The 19117-nt window shown below is 39.0% G+C and overlaps 1 long non-coding RNA gene across 3 annotated transcripts in view; it reads right to left on the reverse strand.

Moving 5' to 3' along the window:
- The window catches only part of LOC126502751 (uncharacterized), an 802838-nt gene that overhangs the window by 166486 nt on the left and 617235 nt on the right, over positions 1-19117 (reverse strand). The gene's annotated exons all lie outside the window — the stretch shown is intronic.

The following is a 19117-nucleotide window of genomic DNA, read 5'->3' on the forward strand; positions in this document are numbered from 1 at the left end:
GTCATGTTCATTGCTGTTGTATTCCTAATAACTAGAAATGGCAACGACATAAATGTCCTTCAGCTGATGAACAAACAATGAAAGGGGCACAGATACATTATGGAATACTATTCAGCTGTAAAGAAAAAACATAATTATGAATATGGAAGTAGAAGAGATCATACTGAAGAGGGGCAACTCAGATCCAGAAATACAAATGTCACATCTTCTCACTTATTTGTGGTTCCTAGCTCCAAATGTCCAAATGTTAGTATATAACCTAGAGTAACTGCAAAAACAAGTAAAATAAAAATAGGCCGTGGGGGGCAATAAACAGGGAAATGTCAGGGTCCAAGTGATATGAAGGAAGAAGTAGGAGAAATACAGGCCCTTGAATTGGGGGAGGGTGAGGGAGATAAATACAGAAGGAGGAAGGAGGGTCAACTAATAGTAAGAAGGTCTGCAAACATTGTAAGACAGGTACAAAATAATTCCTATAGCAGATGTAAGTCTCTGTATACATATGTGGTTTGTGTAAAAATTTCCTCTCTGGGGTAACAGTTCTCCCCTCAAGTGGCACACACTAACAGAACCCCCAACATCAGGCAGGATAATTTCCTTTTTGAGTTGTTTATAAGGGTTGTCCAATAGACTCCCCAAACAGTATAGGCTGTAGCTATTGACCTTGGTTGCCCCCAGAAGGGGAAGGTAGTTCTTCCCCTTGCACTTCAGACACAGGACCCAGAGGACCCAAAAGGTTTGTTTTGGGATTGTGTCCCCAAGAAAAGTTAGAAAAGCTACACCTATGAAGTCTTACTAACTTGGGTTTAGTAAGCATACCAGAGTAAGGATAGCTCCAATAGACATGCTAATGTGGATAGGGGGAAAAGCTGAGGAGACCTCAACCACAGGCAAAGATCTTCAGGATAGTAAGGAAGTCTGAAAGCTGGAGAATTAGTCTTCCTTAAGGAAGAGCACAGCAAGTGGTTATAAATATCAAATGGTCAGCCTTGTAAACACACATGCAAGCAGAATTATAGAGACTGAGCAAATTTTCTCTCTTTCTATATGTATACATATTATAAAATATGTATGTAATAAATGTGTGTATGTGCCTCAGTCCAGCCTCTGCTTGGGTTCAGGTCATGAGACAGGAAAAGAGCATCAGTACAAGGAAAAATTTTGACCACCAGGTGAATTGTTCTCACGTAGCGTCGAATAGCTCATGCTGTCCTTGTATTTTAACAGAGGTGTTTTTTTTTTTTTTTTTCTACCAGGGTTATACGAACAACTTTATAATCGGCTCCTATTTTGACTTTTAAGGAATACATCATATTTTGAGAAATCCATTGTAATCATTATGAATGCCCCCATTGTTCCTTTTCATGCTTTCCCAAATACGCTTTCCCACCCCCTGCATAACCTTATTCTGACATAGAGTTCAGCATTTTTGCCGGCTTAACTAAATATCAAGCCAGACACATCCTGCTATCGCAGCACTGACATCACTTGGCAGCTACTTGTGGTTACAAAGTTAAAAAGTAATAGACATGGGTATAATGTTTCAAAGGCAACAGTATTCAAACGCAGACAATTCTTTCACGTTTTTACACAGTTCCTTTTTCTATAAGATGGTCCCATGTCTCAATCTCTCTGTAAAAGGCAGACTTTGATAAGGCACTCTTTTCCCATCTCACTATACCTTGCTTCTTTCACTAATATAAGCTTCTGTGTATGGTAAAGATGGGTCTCTCCATTCCTTATTTCACATTGCATTTTCCCCATTGGATCATTCTAGGTTCATCATTGATTCTATGTGCTTGATGTCCATGGAATTTACTCTCAACAGTTGATACTATGTGTACTCCTGAGGCCTTTTCCCTATTCTGTGTGTGCATGCCCTACTCCCCTTTCCAGAACTGTGAGGCATGGCTAATGTTCCAAGTGCTGTTTTCTCATATGTACCTAACTGTCTCTGTTGAGTCAGAAAAGCTCCCAGGGTTAGGAGTTGTAGTTTGTAATTCCAGATAAGAGATTTGAGAAGCCTTAGTCCCCTATTGACTCTTAGGAGAAAATATTCGAGAAAGAACAAAATTTTGAGGGAAAATTAATTTTTTCTATGTGTAACTGACAAAATAAAACTAAAAAATACCCAAAGAAGCAACAGTATAATGAAAGAGAAAAGAGCCTGTGAGCTGCACAAATTTTACAAATTTCTTTGCTGTCCTGTGGTCTACCGGTCCTTGCCAAGTAAGAATCTGTTTTCCTGGGTGCCTTGCCCAGAGGAAACCAGACTAGGTGCATGACTCCTGACATGTGTCACAAACAGCAATTAAAGAGAAAGACTCCATGAGTTTGAAAGAGAACAAGGGCTTGGGTACTTGGGAGGTGTTGGACGGAGGAGATCAAAGGTGTACGAGGGGGAGTGATGTAATTAGATTATAACACAATAGTTAAAATGTAAACTCAAGAAGCAGCTAAAGTGATGACAATACTAACAACACTAATTTTTAAGTTTCACAGTGTGCATGTGTGACTGTGTGTGCGCGCACACACACATGCGTGTTAATTGGGAGTTGGTCATCACCGAATGGATGGCTCTTGTGGAAATTGCACTGTTAGGCACTGGAAAGCTTAATATTATAAAAGGAGAATTCCCAACACTGCCAAGAGTGCTGTAATGATATTGCAAACGATAAACACATGTATCAATTACTTTACATGCTGGAACAGGATTTCTCACAAAGTCAACTCAAAGAAGGGAGGGTTTATTTTGGCTTGCAGTCGGAGACATAAAAGGCATCACTGCGGGAGCATGAGGCATCCGGCCACATTGTGCAAGCAGTCAAAAAGCACAGAGAGATGAATGCTCATTCCAGTTTGCTTTCTCCATTTCCTCCAGTCCGAGACCCCATCTCGTGGAATAGTGTTACTTTATTTAAGGTGGGTCTTCTTCACACATCAACTAATCTAGGTTCTACTGCACAGACAAAGCCAGTCTTTAGTTCCTTGATGGTTCCAAATCCCATCTGGTTGACAACAAAGGCAAGCATCACAGAAGGGCAGTTGTAAAGATTGTGTTGTGGCCCAGGACAATATTTCTTTCTGTTCTTGGGCATGAGCTTTTGATAGTGCTATTTTAGAGGACTTGTACATATTATCTGTTAAATTAAGAAATTCTACTATATATCCAATTGATTTATAGAGGACAAGTATGAAGAAGGAAGAGTGAATATATCTGCAAGCCTTCCATTAGGACAAATGTCTCTATACTAAATTCTATTCTGCACCAGAAGTGCTGGGATGAGAGTGAAAGATAAAGATGAATTTTCACAGACAGACAAACATGCACCATGACATCCAGAACCATGGAGGACAGGAGGGGGCCGTGCTCTTTAAATTACAAGTTTGTCACTCAGCACATCTGGCATTCTGGTCATGTTATGGACAAAGCTATGAATGAACCTCACAGAGGAAGTCTGTCCCCATTGTTCTGCTGTGACTGTGTGCTTTATCAGAATGCCCAGATCAGTTTCAGAGCCTGAAGGAGGATCTTAGTGAAATTTCTAGTTTATATACCTGTCAGCAATGGCAAAGAAGCAGGGACCTAGACTACTTAGTGGATTTCAGGATAATGTAGCTTTGGTTATCCCAAGGCCTACGGACTTCTGTTTTCCCTGAATCTTCACTCTGTCTCTGGGGACTCTCTGTTATCCCTCACAGGAGTTTCCACTGTTCATTCTCTGCCCTGCCCCCACTCAGCCAGGTTCTTGGGACTATGGCAATCTACTCCAAACAGCTCATACAGGCTAAACAGAAATTTACAAGGCTTGCATTTTTATCAATTCAGGCTAACTTACTGAATCTGTCCCTTAGCAAAGCATCAAAGGAGAATGGAATATAAAGTTATTGCATCCTTTATTAATCTAGCAAACAGATATTTGTTATGTCCAGTATGTACCAAATACTGAATTAGGCTAGTGGATGAGAATTTGACACAATATGGAGAAATCTTGCTCTTAATTGAGTTTTTGTTCTGGTAGGAGAGGAAAAAAAAAGACAAACAAATGAAATAATTACATATTGTTATTTGCATGAGGAGGAGGATTAGCAGAATGGTTGTTCGATTGCAAATTAAAAAGAGTTTTTCCAAACAGAGGGGTCAGGCATGTTAGCTCTGGAAAGGTCATGTCTAACATGATTTGTAGGAAAAGAACAGCAGCAAGTGCCTGAAGAACGTGGAAGAAAGACTTCCTGGGAGGGGTTCACAATGCATCAATGACTGTTGATCTTACACTACACTTGCGGTTCATTCTTTCCTGATGATACATGCATCTTTTAGGGTTTTATTTCTCTACGGTTACAATCTCTGCAAGAGTGTAAGTGTGTTATTACTCCATCCCTATCTCTTTTCTTGTCTTTTCCTACCTCCTTTACTTATTTGTGTGGTGGTGGTGGTAGTGTGTGTGTATATATATATGTATAAGCATGTGGAGGCCAGAGGCTGAGGTTGAGTATCTTCCTCCATTCTCCACTCTCCACCTTATTCTTCTGGGTCTTGTCTCTTAGTGAACCCAAAGCTCAGCAATTTTGCAGGGGCTGAGTGGCCAGTCTTCCCCTTTCCTGTGCTGGGATCCCAAATGCACATCTGGCTTATTAATTAGTCAATTTAATTTTAACACAGGTGTTGGCCATCTGAACTCAGGCCCTTGTGTGAGTGTGTCGTACCTTTCTTACTAAATTGTCACCCCAGCCTGGAGTTATGGTATTTTTTTTCCAAGTATAGTTTGAAAGGGTAAAAGACAGTTTGCCTTTAAAAAAAAACATGTCTTTCACAGTGGCAAAGTAGCTTGTCTATGTTTTCTGTGCACGTGTGTGAGTACATGGGCTAGCCCTGGAGATGGTTCTACTTCTCTTTTGGTTTTAGCTATTTTTATACAGTGGTAAGAAGTCCTCTAGAAATAATAATAGCAATATAAGGCATCAATTGGAAACTGACAATTTCCAGACCTGTTGTGACCCAAACGTGTTAACTCATTTTAATCCTTTTCAGGTTAGTACTGCAATTACCCTCGTGTTCTCACTGAACCAAGGGACTGCGTGGTCCGTCAGGTCACACAGCTATTACCAGTGATTGAAAAGGGGCTAGGATATTTCTTTGTAGAATGCACCTTTCTAATTAGTTATGAAATGTTACCTATATTTGCAATCATGTAGAAAAATACAGCAATCATATCATTCTTACATTGAATAAATTTGTTTTCTAAATTTAGGAGAATAATTAATCTAGTGAGCAGGTTGTCATCACTTGTTTATTTGTCTTCATCTTTATTTAATTTCTTTAACTATTGCCATGAACAGTGTCTTACTTGAGAAAAGCTCCCATAAATATCAATAGCCAGACACTATATAAATACTATATAAATTCCATAACTTATTAAATCTTGCAACCATTCTTCAACAAAGTCACAGTTAATATTGATGGAATTCCAATTTTGTCCTTTCCACTTAATAAATGTATGAAATTGGATAGGGAGCTAAATTTAAATGTGTCTCAGTTTCTCTGTTTGTCAAAAGCAGTTTTGCTTTAGAGATTGTGGACAAAATCACTTGTGTGTTACCTGCTGCAAACTTACAATGGTATCAGTTACATAATATTATAAATGATTTTTATGTTTAACATATTTTTATTTGTCTTCTTCAGAATATCATAATTGCTGATTGCTCTTTAAAGAAAAGATGTTAGAGAATCCTCATTTAGCACCTTTGGTGGAAATGGCTTCTTCAGCTACAGGGCCTGGGTCATTGAGAAATAGTGATACTTAATCTGAGTTATATATACTTTTAAAGACTTTTAATTACTGTCTAAATGTACTATGCACAGGTTGAGTCACACACCGTGATACATCTTCATTTTTTTTGTCATTTTAAATTGAAAAACAGATATGCTCATTGGTTGGCAATACCAAGCTCAAACCTATAACAAGACAAACCAATGCCAAATCCAATTATATAATCTGGGATACAATTTTATTTCATTTTTAGCTGTTCTATATCTGTGTAATTTAAATAACCAGATGATGGTCTTTTAATGGGTGATTTGGCTTACCCACTGGCTAAGTCAATGAACTGCAAAATATTGACTCTATTATGGCCCATGAAACCAAGTTGACCCTGAATATAAATAGATAATTTATTTGAGTGTGTGTGTGTGTGTGTGTGTGTGTGTGTGTGTGTTTAATAGAGTTAAACCAACCATTATTTTATGGGGAAGCAAGCAGATTCAACAAATTAAATTTAATGTAACTTTGAAAATTACTTTATATAGATATAAAGTAATGACATGAAATTTGGTGTTGTTTTGCCCAGTCCATCGGCCTTACTAATTCCATTTTCCAACCCAAACAAATACACAGAAAAGAGGGCAACCAACCTTTACTGAATTCCTGTCATGTGCACCATTTTAAATGTCTCCAGTTCTGTCCAGTGGAAGAACAATTGTAGCAGCAATTCTCTGTTAGGAGTTTCCTTTTGTGTAGAGAAGGAAACTGAGTCTCAGGAAGGTCTTTTAATTTCTGCAAGGTGTCATATTTACTATACCAAAGAGTCAAAAATTTTGTATTATTTTTAACCCCAAACAATCCTCCTCAAAGAAGGTTTCAAGACTTAGCAGTACTGACCAGACAGATGGAACTAAAACACTTATTTTCAGTTTTGCCCAGTGGTTTTTCTGTCAACCCGACACAGCCTAGAGTCATCTGGAAAGAGGGAACTTGGATTGGAGAAGTCCTCCATCAGATCGGCCAGTAGGCACAGCTGTCAATCATTTTCTTGACTAATGATTGACATGTGAGGGGTCAGCCCAGTCTTGGTCTCTTGGAATCTGACCCTGACACAGGATGCCAGGCCCCAGCTTCTTTCCATGACCCTTTCTGTCTTGGGGCTACTACTGCAGCAGAGCCTCTACCTTCTCACAGTGGCAAGCCTCATCTGCTCCTCATTGCTCCATGTTTGCTCTGTTCTCAGCATTATCGTCTAAGTTCTCTCTACAGTTTATTAAGCTCTGAACACTCAATGGCTTTTCTAGCCCATAGTTCTACAATTCATCCAGAATGTCACATGATAAGGTCTATCACAGTAATACCCTGTGACCTGGTACTAATTTTTCTTTTAGGTAGGGTTTCATATTCCTCTGTTAAAACACCGTGATGAATAGCAACTTGGGGAGGAAAGGGTTTATTTTATCTTATGGTTTGTACTCCATCATCCAGGGATGTCATAGAAGAAACCTGGAATCAGGAAGTGGATGCAGAGGCCCTGGAAGAGTACTGCCTACTGGTTTGTTTTCCATGGTTTGCTCAGCTTGCTTTCTTGTACAGATAAGGACCACCAGCCTAAGGGTGTCACAGTCTACCATGGTATGGGCCCACAACATCAATGATTAATTAAGAAAGTGATCCACAGGCTTGTCTACAGGCCAATCTTGCAAAGCCAGTCTATCATTCAGGTTCCTTAGATTTTTCAAGTTTGTGTAAAGCTGGAAAAAACAAACAACCTGGGCAGTTAGTGGGGAGAGTCTAGTGAGCATGTCTCTGCCACAGTTATGCAAGTGCAGAGGATTGTGTTTCAATGTACAAACACTGAAAAAAATTCTTTTGACTAGGAGAAGCATTCGTTCTTTCTTAGAATGGGTAGCAGTAGTTTTTATTCACTATTAGCCTTTCATATATTGAGTAATCTCAAAGATGCCTTCCCCAATTCATAGTGGCAAGTGATAAATGAAGATTATTGTTTGTCCAGCAAGGATAACTGATCATTGAAAATTTCTCTCAAATCAAACAAACCAATCTTTCAAATATAAAGTTAATCATTTTATTGCTATTAGTCTTCAATTCTTACTCCATTAAGTCTCTAAATTCATGTTAGGGATTACATAGGAACCAAATTAAAGTAGCATTTTTAAAAGTAAGAAAGATAAAATTATGCCTAATAAAGAAGCAATTTAATATTAATAAATTATTTTAATATTCCCTTTTCAATGAGGCATCACATTGACTATAAAACGAAGTGTAAAAGGGCAGTGGTTGCAGAAACTGAGTTACAAAGAGACCGCTGCACCCTTGAGCAGTTACACCTGCAGTAATTTGCTTCATAAATTTTTATGTTGCGTTTTACATTTTTAAGAAAGCGAGTTCTCCCAACAGGGTCATCATTAGAATTGTGACAGTGTGAGAGCGATGGAAGGGAAATTATGTTTGATCTCTGGAGGATTTAGCTAAATAGTTTTAAAAAGAAATTTATTGTTTTGTTGAAGATAGATTAGCATCCAGACAGATGTTCCTTGACTGGCAGGCCTGTGATCTGATAGTCCACACCTGCAAAACTGTCTCATAGACAAACCAAGTGTCATCTTAAAGTATTGAGAAAAGAAAATGACTTGCTTAGAACATTTATGAAGTTCTGATAGAAAAAGTATCAAATGTTAAGCTGTATTGTATGGTTTTCCTTTGTAGAAACTTGATTTTTTCATATCTTATTTCTATTTTGAGGAGCCAAAGCTTTTACCAGGAAGTGTGTACCCACAGTGCATTCTGCATTTAACAAGGTTTCTTCCCCATTTTTGTGCAGAATGTGAACCTCTTTTTTATACTGTGATATAACATGAGGAGGGTGGGCCCTTTGTTCCAGCCTCCTGGCTAGCTTAACCCCTGAAATAATCACATGGAAACTGTTTTGTGAGATTGACTAGGTGGGGTCTCAATGAACTTCTTTTGTTCAGAGGGTACCATTCTTTTTATTCCATTTCTCTTCTGTCTCTTTTATTACAAACCAAGGCTCCAACATAAAATTTCCTGGCTCTCTTCTCAAGCTGGACATTTTGTATTTCTTTCCACCCCAAGTTCTCTTTTTCACTGTAGGTTTTCATAGGAATGAGAGCTAATAACAACACAACACAGTTAATAGTAGGCTCTCTTGAAATTGCCTCTGCCAACAAATGTAGTCAAAAATTCTTCAGTTTAGCATTAGGCAAATTCTTAAGACAGGGGCAAAAATAGCCCTTCTTTGCCAAAGCATCACCGGAATGATCTCTAGCTCAGTTGCTAAGATTACTGTCCTTTGAAAGCTCTTGAGCTAGGCCCCCACAGTCTGCATTTCTCTCAGTAATACTATCATCCAAGCTCCTGCTAGGATGGATCATTTGATGTGGCTTACAGTGTTCAACTACAATTCTACACTGCTCTACAAGGGAGTAGCAGGGTTTATTATCTTTGTTCCTGTCACTGTTCCTGCTTTGTGGTGCTGATACTAGAACCTGAAACTTTCCACATGCTAGGCAGTCATCCTACTAACAGAACTACATTCCTTGCCCCAAATGGCAGATTAAGTGTTCTGTCGAGGAGGCCAATGTTTCCTTCTCTCTTTATCACATTTGGGGAGATAAATCAATTATCTCAATCCTGCAAGCCAGCAGATCTACTGGGAGAAATAACAAATGAAAGTGGCAGGTAAATGAACAAAAAATGCGGCACACATATGCACTAGAGAAAAATGAAATCATGACATTTTCACAGCAATGGATGGGACGGCAAATCATCATAGTGTGCAAAACAGCACATATTCAGAAAGACAAACATTATGTGTTTTCCCCAATACACAGAATATAGATTTAAAACTGTGTTTGTACGAAGTTCATGAAACTAGAAAGTAGATCATGGGAAGGCAGGAAGGTACTGAAAGGAGGGGTGAAGGTGGAAAGAGAAGGCAGTGACATACATGTGACATGAACACAGAATGTGGGGCTGAGGGAAGGAAAGGACCTAGACAAAGGGCTATGGGGAGGGGTTGGAGGAAGGGGACAAATAAGAAATAAAACTATAATGACTTATGCAACATCTATGCATAATGAAACCTATTTTTTATACCAGCTTTAATAATAAGCAGAAACCACCAGGTGAACTAAACAAACAAGTAATCAATCAGGAGCCTGTTGTATATGTCTTATCTTCTCTTAGTCTGTTATCAAAGGACTAATATCTTGAAACAGCATCTGACCTACGTCAGTTGTAACTCATACAGTTTTTCTCTCAGGGGCCAGTATACTCTGTCTCAGTGATAGATATAATAACTTAAGGATCCCTTCCTGCAGCTCCTAGTGTCCGTGGATCTGGAGCTTTTCTAACTTGGTACTGAATATCATTTTCCATGCTCTAAGGCATGACGAGCTTTGCTAATGCACCCATGGATCTGAGGAGTAAGAGACCGGAAGTCTGCTTTCTGTCTGAGATCTGTTTTCCTGTGAATCAGGATACCTCAATCGAGTTACGAACACAGAAAGATATTCCCCAGGGATGCACATCCAGAGGAGCCCAGAGACCCAGAGTTCCAGGAACAGGGTGATTGTTGAGCTAGCATGAGGTTAGTGTGAGCATGTCTTTGCTAATGAACTCTGATGATATAACTGAGTTTGGAGATACTGACGCTGAGAATGTGAGAGTGTATTGATGATCTTTGGAAGATGTGCCAAAGAGAAGAGAAATCACCTCACCTTGCAGGTTTATTCGCAGATCTGTACCAAGGAAGACCTTTTTCATCTCCCCAACGCTGAAGAACTTGAGATACTGTACAATTGTGATAAACAGTGTACACTGCCTATACATTTTGCTTGACACTGTAACCATGACCAATTTCTTTTGGACTAAGCCTCCCCATCCCTTAGAAAATACAAAAAAAAAAAAAATAGAGGATCTTCAAAGCTATCAAGGACATTATTTTAAAATGGCTCATTAGAGTTGGGACAATTAATTACAAAAATAGTTACAGAAAGGGATGTTTAAAAATATTTATGTGTATGTCTGTGCATGTGTATGTGCTTGTAACTGTCTATAGCGGCCAGAAGAGGGCGTCAGATACCATGGATTTGGCGTTCCAGGCTAGAAATGGAACTCTGGTCCTCCGAGAGTGGTAAATGCTCATAACTTCTGAGCCATCTCTCCAGCTTTAGGAATGAATTTTATAAATTTTATAACAAATAATATTTGGAAGTTTTATGCCAACTATCCAATTCACAACTTCCTTGTGCTCCATGCACATCAGACTTAGCAATGTGAAATTCAACATCTATGTCAGTAGCTGGCACACTGCAATTTCTTCTCTATTCCTCTTCTCTTACTTTACCTATGTAATATCTTCTTGGGCAGTTGAACCATTGTAAATATTTATTGCTATGTTATATCTCACATTAGTTGATTTGCTGTAGTTTTTAGCCTCAAAGTACTTCAAACTAATTTTGCCTATTGTTATAGTACATTCCTTATTAGGTTTTAGTTCTGACTTTGGCAGTAATCTTCTCTGAATATTCCGTATGTCTAGCCTGATACATTCTACTTGATTTTCAACTTTGATACCAGAGAATTGCATGACTTTCCCTTATATATGAGAATCAATGTATATGAGTTGACTATTCACCTCATACCCTGTGTGTATGTGTGTATATGCATGTAAGTATTTACATAGATACATATGACTTTATAAGCTTTCAGTAGCTTAACTAGCATTTCCTCCAGAATGAAATGCAAAATTCTTAGCAGAGTTCACAAGTCTTTCAGTGATCTCAACTTTCACTTCTATTACTCCCTTAAGATTCTTATGGGATGAACCAATTCTATTCATTAAAAAAAAAATCTCAGAACTTAGTGTGATGCTTTGTGGGTAGTAGTGAATATTTACATTGAATTAAATTGTATATAGAATGGAATTTCGGGAACCAAATCTCGACAGTGTTCCAGTCCATTGTGTACTAGTTATCTTTGGTGCTATTTCAGGCCAACGATGCAATTTTTGTTACCCTGGAGAAATTCTCCTCATGCCTCCTCTTGCTCTGTTGGTGAGGATTATACCTGCTGCTACTGTATTCTAGAAACTGGATAACCTTCTGCCTTGTTTTTGTGTGGAGTGACCCTTTTGGCAGACCCCGTGGCTTTGACCCTTTAAACAGTAGAGCGTCCTGGTGTTTTCTCTCGGCAGTGGATCGTGATATTTAGAAATCCCTTCGTTGAGCACCTTTGATTCTCCAGGGATGCCCATAATAAATATTTGCATTATTAAAAGAGTCATGAGCACAGTATTAAAAAAATGAGTACACAAGGAAGTCAGCACTTGGCTTTTGATTATGTCTATCCAAATGAAAAATGAATGAACTTGCAATTAATAATGAATAGCCTTGTGTTCTTGTTTTAATTTTAACTCATCAGAGGATGTTAAAGTGGAGCTGACTTTTGCTCTGCTTTTTTATTAAAGGCAGACTGTGGCCCCCGTGTAACTTCATAAAGCAAGGTTTTCTAATATCAGTATTGCTTCTTATTAGCTATTCCTTTTGTGCACGTTATTTATTCTTTACTAGCTTCAGCGTCTTCATTTAGAAATGGATATGAGAATATATATCATAGGTTTCACATGGCATACATGCACCTGTGTGTGGATGTTATTGTCCATGGAGGCCAGAGATTGTTAATGCCCTTGTCTATCGTTCTTCACTTTGTTTTTTGAACCATTTTTTTTTCAGTGTGCCTTGAGCTTGTCATTTTGGCTAGACCAGCTGAAATATGGAGCCCTCAAGTTTAAGCTCTGTGCTTTACCATCCATACAAGCCCTGGTCTTTCAGATCCATGTCACCATGCCAAGCTCTTATGTTACACTTGGAAATGAAAATCAGTTTCCAGTGTCTGCCTAGCAAGCACATCACCCCCTGAGCCATATCTCCAACCCCTATAGATGTTCTTTAGATGACATTAAGTGAAATTGTTCAACACATACACACAGTTGACAATATTTTAGCTTATCCTCATCCTCTGTGTTGCATTTAGCAGTCTAGTCTAGAATTTTTTACATTTTACAGATGCAGCAATGTATCCTACTTTCAGAATTGAAATAATCTGTCAGAGAACACTTAGCTCTCTAAAATTTCTCTGTAACATTTTTAGCCAAGAAGAATATGTCAAAGAAAATCCCTTACAATACTGTGTAGCCTTCAGAGAAGAAAACGTGCATTGTATTTGAAGCTATTGATTAATGTAAGAGTGGAATATGACAACTCCTGCTTCTTTTGATTTTCTTTCTTCATTTGAGTAGTATGATTGCACTTGTATTTTTGATAAGGAACTTAAAAAAAAACCTCTCTGGACTTCTATGTCTCAGCAGCAGAGAGACAGGATATCTTTAACACACTGCTAAGAATCCTGTGTTGGGGTCACTCTTGGTTCTTTGCTGCAAGTCCACTAAGTCAGCGTCTCTTCAGGATCTGGGATGCTCTTTCTTTTTGTTACATGATAGTATAGGGTTGTAAACATTTTCCACTGTGCTGAATGACACAGCAGTGAACTAACTACTCTTTTTGTTAAGTATATAGTATTATTAACAGTGTCTAATGTGATTTCCTGGAGAGATGGAGAGATGAGGGGGAGGTACTTAAAATGTATTGCTCTCAGCCAAAGAATTTTCTCTGAAACCAGAAGCAGCTACTCTGACAGTGACCTTGGAGACGACCTAAGTACATCAGCTATATTTTCTTTCTCCTTGAGTACTTGCTTCCAGGGAGTACTTCATAAGACTGAGTCTCTCAAGGCATGGTGTAATTTCCATATCTTCTCTGTGTCATTAGCATTTTGTGGTGTTTGGGAGCATGAAGGATACTTTAAGAACTGAAGAGTGATGAATCTTTTGGGTTCTGTTTCTGCTTTGCAGTTAGGTTTATACTGTACCCTTTTTCAGTATTTCACATGGAAACCTGGAAAACATGACCTGATGGCTGAAGGATGCTCTCCTTGACACGCAGGACTCCCAATTTAACTCAGGAGTCACAGGCTCCCAGAGAGCCTCATTCTGCCTCCAAATTGCGAACACATCTAAATGTGTATGGAAGCAGTGTCCCACATCTCCTCCGATATGGATGGGTAGGAGGTGTACAAGTGTCACTCTTTTGTACATTTGTGTGTTTGTTGGGAATACCATATATTCAGTATATACAACAATATTGTGTATATGTTGGGAAACACCATTGTACAGATTATCGAAGCAAAACTTGCTTGTCATATAGGTTTCAACCCTGAGACTCTGAATTATACCTCATACCTGGAAGTGAGGGGCTCAAATGCTCTGGATATAATAGAGATTTTGTCCCTTTGGGAAAGCCAAAAACAGTTACAGGACAATTGATGTTTATGAAGCGAGAGCATTCTGTGGTTAGGGTGGGAGGAGGGATTCTTACCATATTTAAATGTGAACTAACAAAAGGCTTCATTTGAAGAAGGATGGATAAATCACGCAGTAAATATTCTTCAGCGTTCTCTTGCAGCCCTTAAACATGAGGACACAGGAACCTGGAGAGTTTTTATGTAGTCTTTTGGTTATCATAGTACCTTTTTAAAAGTAAAATGAGGCTTAGCAACTGTCTGTTAAAGGCTTATTCTAGTGTCAAGATATAGAGAGGTGGTAAATAAGGCTGATAAGGTCTCTCCCAGGAGCAATGACCTTTCCTTCCCAATTGCAAAGGAGGTATTGTGCCCAGAAAAGTAAAGCCATGCCAGTTGCTTTTGCAACAGGAAGCCAAATCTCTTCTTTGCTTGTTACAAGTGTGTTTGGTCATTTCTCAGATGAAATTAAAATGCTACAGGGATTCTCACCCAGCGAGTAAATCCTCACTTTAGGGCTTCATGGCCACTGTCTGAAAAAGAATTAATTCAGCGTTTTTAATTCAGGCATCCAACAGGTGCCTCTGAAGATGGGAAGGGAGGACAAGAGAAAGTGGTAAGGAGACCGTATTTGGGGAGAGAAAGGGAGAAAAAAGAAACGGGGGGGGGGGGGGGAAGAAAGGTAAGGTGATAAAATGGGAAGGCAGGAAGGAGGAAAGGGGAGGAGGAAGGAGACAGATACCAAGGACAGGGGATTTCCCAGAGAGAAACCTCAGGGACAGCATGCTAGTTTGCCTTTAATTAGTGTAGAAAAAGCAGATGAAGTGAACATTTCCCCCTTTGAACAGAAGCAGAAGGCTCTACTGTTTGCAATGAGAACTGTTTACAAGACAAACTGAGCTGCACGGGAACCACACTTTCGGCGTTCCTGCACCCAGTTCCGCACCGCATTGTGAAGCCACTTAAGAAAAACTGGCTCCAATTAGGGATCTCCTGTCGAGCATCTTACTTATCAGCTTCCAGAACAGCTGTGAGCCATTCCGAGTGGTGCCCGTTTTTCCTCATTACCCTCTCCTTAGAATTACAGATGTGCCTGACTCATCCCTGGGGAACTATGTTCTAGTAAACACATCGTTCTGTGTGTCCGGGGTGTCTCTGAAATAAGCTTGTGAACACAGGTGGACATGGTCAGCTGAAGCTGGCTTAAGACACTTAAAGCTGTAAATACCCCCTGTAATTTTTTTTTTTTTTTTTTTTTTTTTTTTTTTTTTTTTTTTTTTTTTTTTTTTTTGGCGGGGAAGGGAAGCCTACTGTAGACCAGACTGTGCTCACGGACAAAGGGATCTACCTGCCTAATGCGACACAGTTTTGTTTTTAATCAGCTTTCCTAAAGGAGTTGTACTGGGAATTGGTAAATGAGGAGTCACCGCTGGAAGTGGGCACTTTATTGTGACAAATTTATTTAATCAGAGGATAAGGGAGGAGGCCCGGGCAAGTGAAAGAGTGAATCAACACATCTCAAGTAACGTGCATATTTTTGCTTTGTGGGTACAAACAGCTGCATGCAAAAATTTTTAGTAAGTTCTACTCCGGAGAATGACTTGGGAGAAAATTGCAGTCTCTAGATCTAAGGTCCTCTCCTCATCATGACTTGCTCTCAAGAGCAGTTCATTCTATGTGTTAATGGGCAGTCATAGAAGTATTTATTACTGCTTAAGAAAACAAAGTTCTTCTCTTCCTCCCTCTCCAGTCCAAAGATCAGTCCAGATTCCCTGCCCTGCAGGAAGTCCAAGTTCCTCCCACTTCAATCCAGGTCCAGAAAGGTGAGCATCCAAACAGGCTAGGCTCCCACAAAGCCAGTTCATGCAATAGGATCGAAACCTAGTGCCATTGTCCTTGGCTTCTCATCAGCCTTCATTGTCCGCCATGTTCAGAGAGTCCGGTTTCATCCCATGCTTAGAAGGGGAGAAGAGTGGAGAGAGGGGGAGGGAAATGTGAGGAGGGGCCGATGTGTGGGAGGAGGGGGAGGGCAATTTTAAAAAACTGGAAAAGAAAGAAAACAAAGTTCTTAAGTCATCAGACATAGGGGCATCTGAAGAAAAGAAACATGTCACCCGAGAGAGAAGGATCTGTAAGGAAAACAAATTACAGCAACAATGTCGAATCAGGCGTTGATTCTGTTCACATCTCTCTGTAGTTGCCACTCTGGGTGGTCCTCAAGTGGTTTTGTTTAAGTCATGTGATCTGCTATAGCCAGTGAGAAATATCTGGCACAAATACAGATCCGAGAAGTACTTGGACATTGGAGGCTTCCTTCCTTTCCTGCTGTTGGGAATCCTGCAGCTACTGTATGAAGAACCCTAGGTTAACATACAGAAAACTGCTCACCCCCAGATCTCAGCAGAGATCCACAGAGCCAGCTGGCCACAGTGGTTGCCCAGGCAATCTCCAGAAGGCTTAGCTAAGTGATTAACTGCTTTGTAGATCTCTTGGATTTTGAAATCTTCTAAATAACAAAAGCTAACTGTTAGGGGAAGCCAGATAATAATGTGATTAGGATTGTGTTGGTCTTGCATCTTTTTCTTTTTTGGGGATGGGGGAGGCTTTCATTTCCTGCACACTGTGCACACATCTTGAAAAATAAGACAAACATGTTATTTATACTGGGAAATCCCAACTATGCTAAAGTATTATAAATATGGCCATGGGTAAACTAGTGCAGTGCATTCTGGGAAATGTGTGGTTGGTTTTCTTATTTAGAATTAGAGTGAACATACATGAGCACTATGTTTAGGTCAATCATTCCACCTGGCCTCTTGATACAATCAAGAGGTGGGGTAAACCTCTTTAATAATGAGATATCTGAGAATAATGTAGATATTGCATAGTGTATCATTTTGTAATAAGGCGTATACTCTAACTATAAAAAGTATAATATAAATAAAAAACTATTAGCTTAATTAACATTATGAAATATTTCTGTTCATGATGCTATATTGTAAACTTAGTAGGTGATGAGAATTTTTCAATTCCATTATTATCTTTGGAATGGTCATTCCATATGCGTCAGAATAAATATCACTATATGTTTCATGTCTATACTATTAAAGAGGATGAGACAATAGTATTGAGGTAGGGCATGCTGACTCTGCTTTGGCGCTTGTGAATGCTGTGATAAACATGGGAATGCCTATTTTGGGCATGGTTTTCATTTCTGTTGGATATATATCCAGTGATAGGATTGTTGAGTTAATATAACTGTACTTACATGTTTAAGTTCTAAGGGACTTCCAGACTGGAAATCCATTATTCTTGAAATTCAATTCTTGCTTTTTAAAAGGTAACATATAACCAGGGACTACACTCAGTGGCCCACCTTGCTCTGGGGGAGACTATTCAGTATTTCAAAGGCAGCATCCCTTTGGTCCCTAAAGGACCTCCCTTAAAGAAATCATTGATTTATGTCATCAAAAACCAAGTATTTAAGAAGATGTCTCAGACCCTGGCTAACAGCAAAGTCTATGGGTTTCCCAGGAGTCCCGGCTGCAAAAGGATCATTGATTTTTGACCTTCTGAGATGTTTCATCTCTTTTTCTCTTTCCTCTTTAAAAATTCACCCGATGTTTCATTATGCACACACGCAGCATAGAGAGGAACCGTGTAAAGCCGAAGGATGAGCGATACAACTCTCCTGGAGTTTATCTGTTGTGCATCAATACCTGGACCTCTTGAGTATATTAAAGTGGGGAAAATGAAAACAAACAAAATTCACCGAGTCTGCCCAGATATACCTCTGTTATAGGTTCTAAGTCTGCTTCTGCTTCATATTCTTAATAAAATTTCAAAGAATCAGGAAAAGCTGCCTAAGAACAAATCACCAATCCTGCACCCCTGTTTATAATAGAGGTTTATTTCAAAATGTTACATGTAGTCTTAAATTAGAGTATAATTTTTATAAGATTTTAATTATCCACATCTAGATTTTTCCCAAAACTGTTTTCAAATAATCCCTCTCAAATTTGTTTTGGCAAAAAATTTGGTGCTACAGGACTCTCTACTTAGTGCATATTGAATGTCATAAAGGCATTCGAGACAATACAAATAAAATCTCATATTGTCATTAACTAGAGGATATAAGAATGTCACTCTCTAAACATGCAAGGGTTAGAAAACACCTGAAAATAAGTGAAAGCCAAACTCCCTTATTCCTTTGAAAATGCTGTCTTAATGCAAATATATGATATATTCATTGCACTTTGTCGTACAACAGTGACAAGACCTCAGGGACTTATAGTGCAGACATTTTTATTATTGTTTATGAATCCGCACATCTGCAGATGATGGATGGCTTCTAGGCTGTTGGTCTATGCCACCTCTTTGTTTATTCACCTTGGACCTCTAGTGACCTGAGATACGTTTTCCTCAGGACAGGTGGCAAAAGTGCAGGGGGTTGCGGCAAGCAAACAGCTCCATTCAAGCCTCTGTTCCTGTCATGTCTCCTAATTGTCCCTTTTACAAAGCAGGTCCAGTGACCAGACCTAACATCAGAGACACAGTAAGCTTTAATTAGCCTAAAATTTTAATTTACACCTAATACTACATTATGCTTTATGTGGGTGCAGAGCCAGGTATTTGTACTTGTGTGGCAAGCACTTTAGTGACCAAGCCATCTCTTTAAGCCCTGTTTTTTTTTAATTGGCATAAATATTAGTTGTACAAAGTAAAGGAACGCACCATGACCCAGCCACACCTCCTTATAATGTGCTTTGATCACGCTTGCCCCCTGTTTTACTCTATCTTCCCCCAATTTTAGCATATTTTCAAATATAATGAAGTTACCTTCTCTGAGCCTTTGTTTCTTTTTTTTGAGCTTTTGTTTCTTTATTTCTGAAATTATTAAGAAGTGTTATTCTAAGGATTTATGAAATATCTAAGTTAAGTGCTGGATACAT

The sequence above is a fragment of the Alexandromys fortis genome, unplaced genomic scaffold (genome assembly GCF_014885135.2).
Source record: "Alexandromys fortis isolate MF-2015 unplaced genomic scaffold, M_Fortis_MF-2015_v1.1 scaffold_1, whole genome shotgun sequence".
NCBI classification, from domain to species: domain Eukaryota; kingdom Metazoa; phylum Chordata; class Mammalia; order Rodentia; family Cricetidae; genus Alexandromys; species Alexandromys fortis.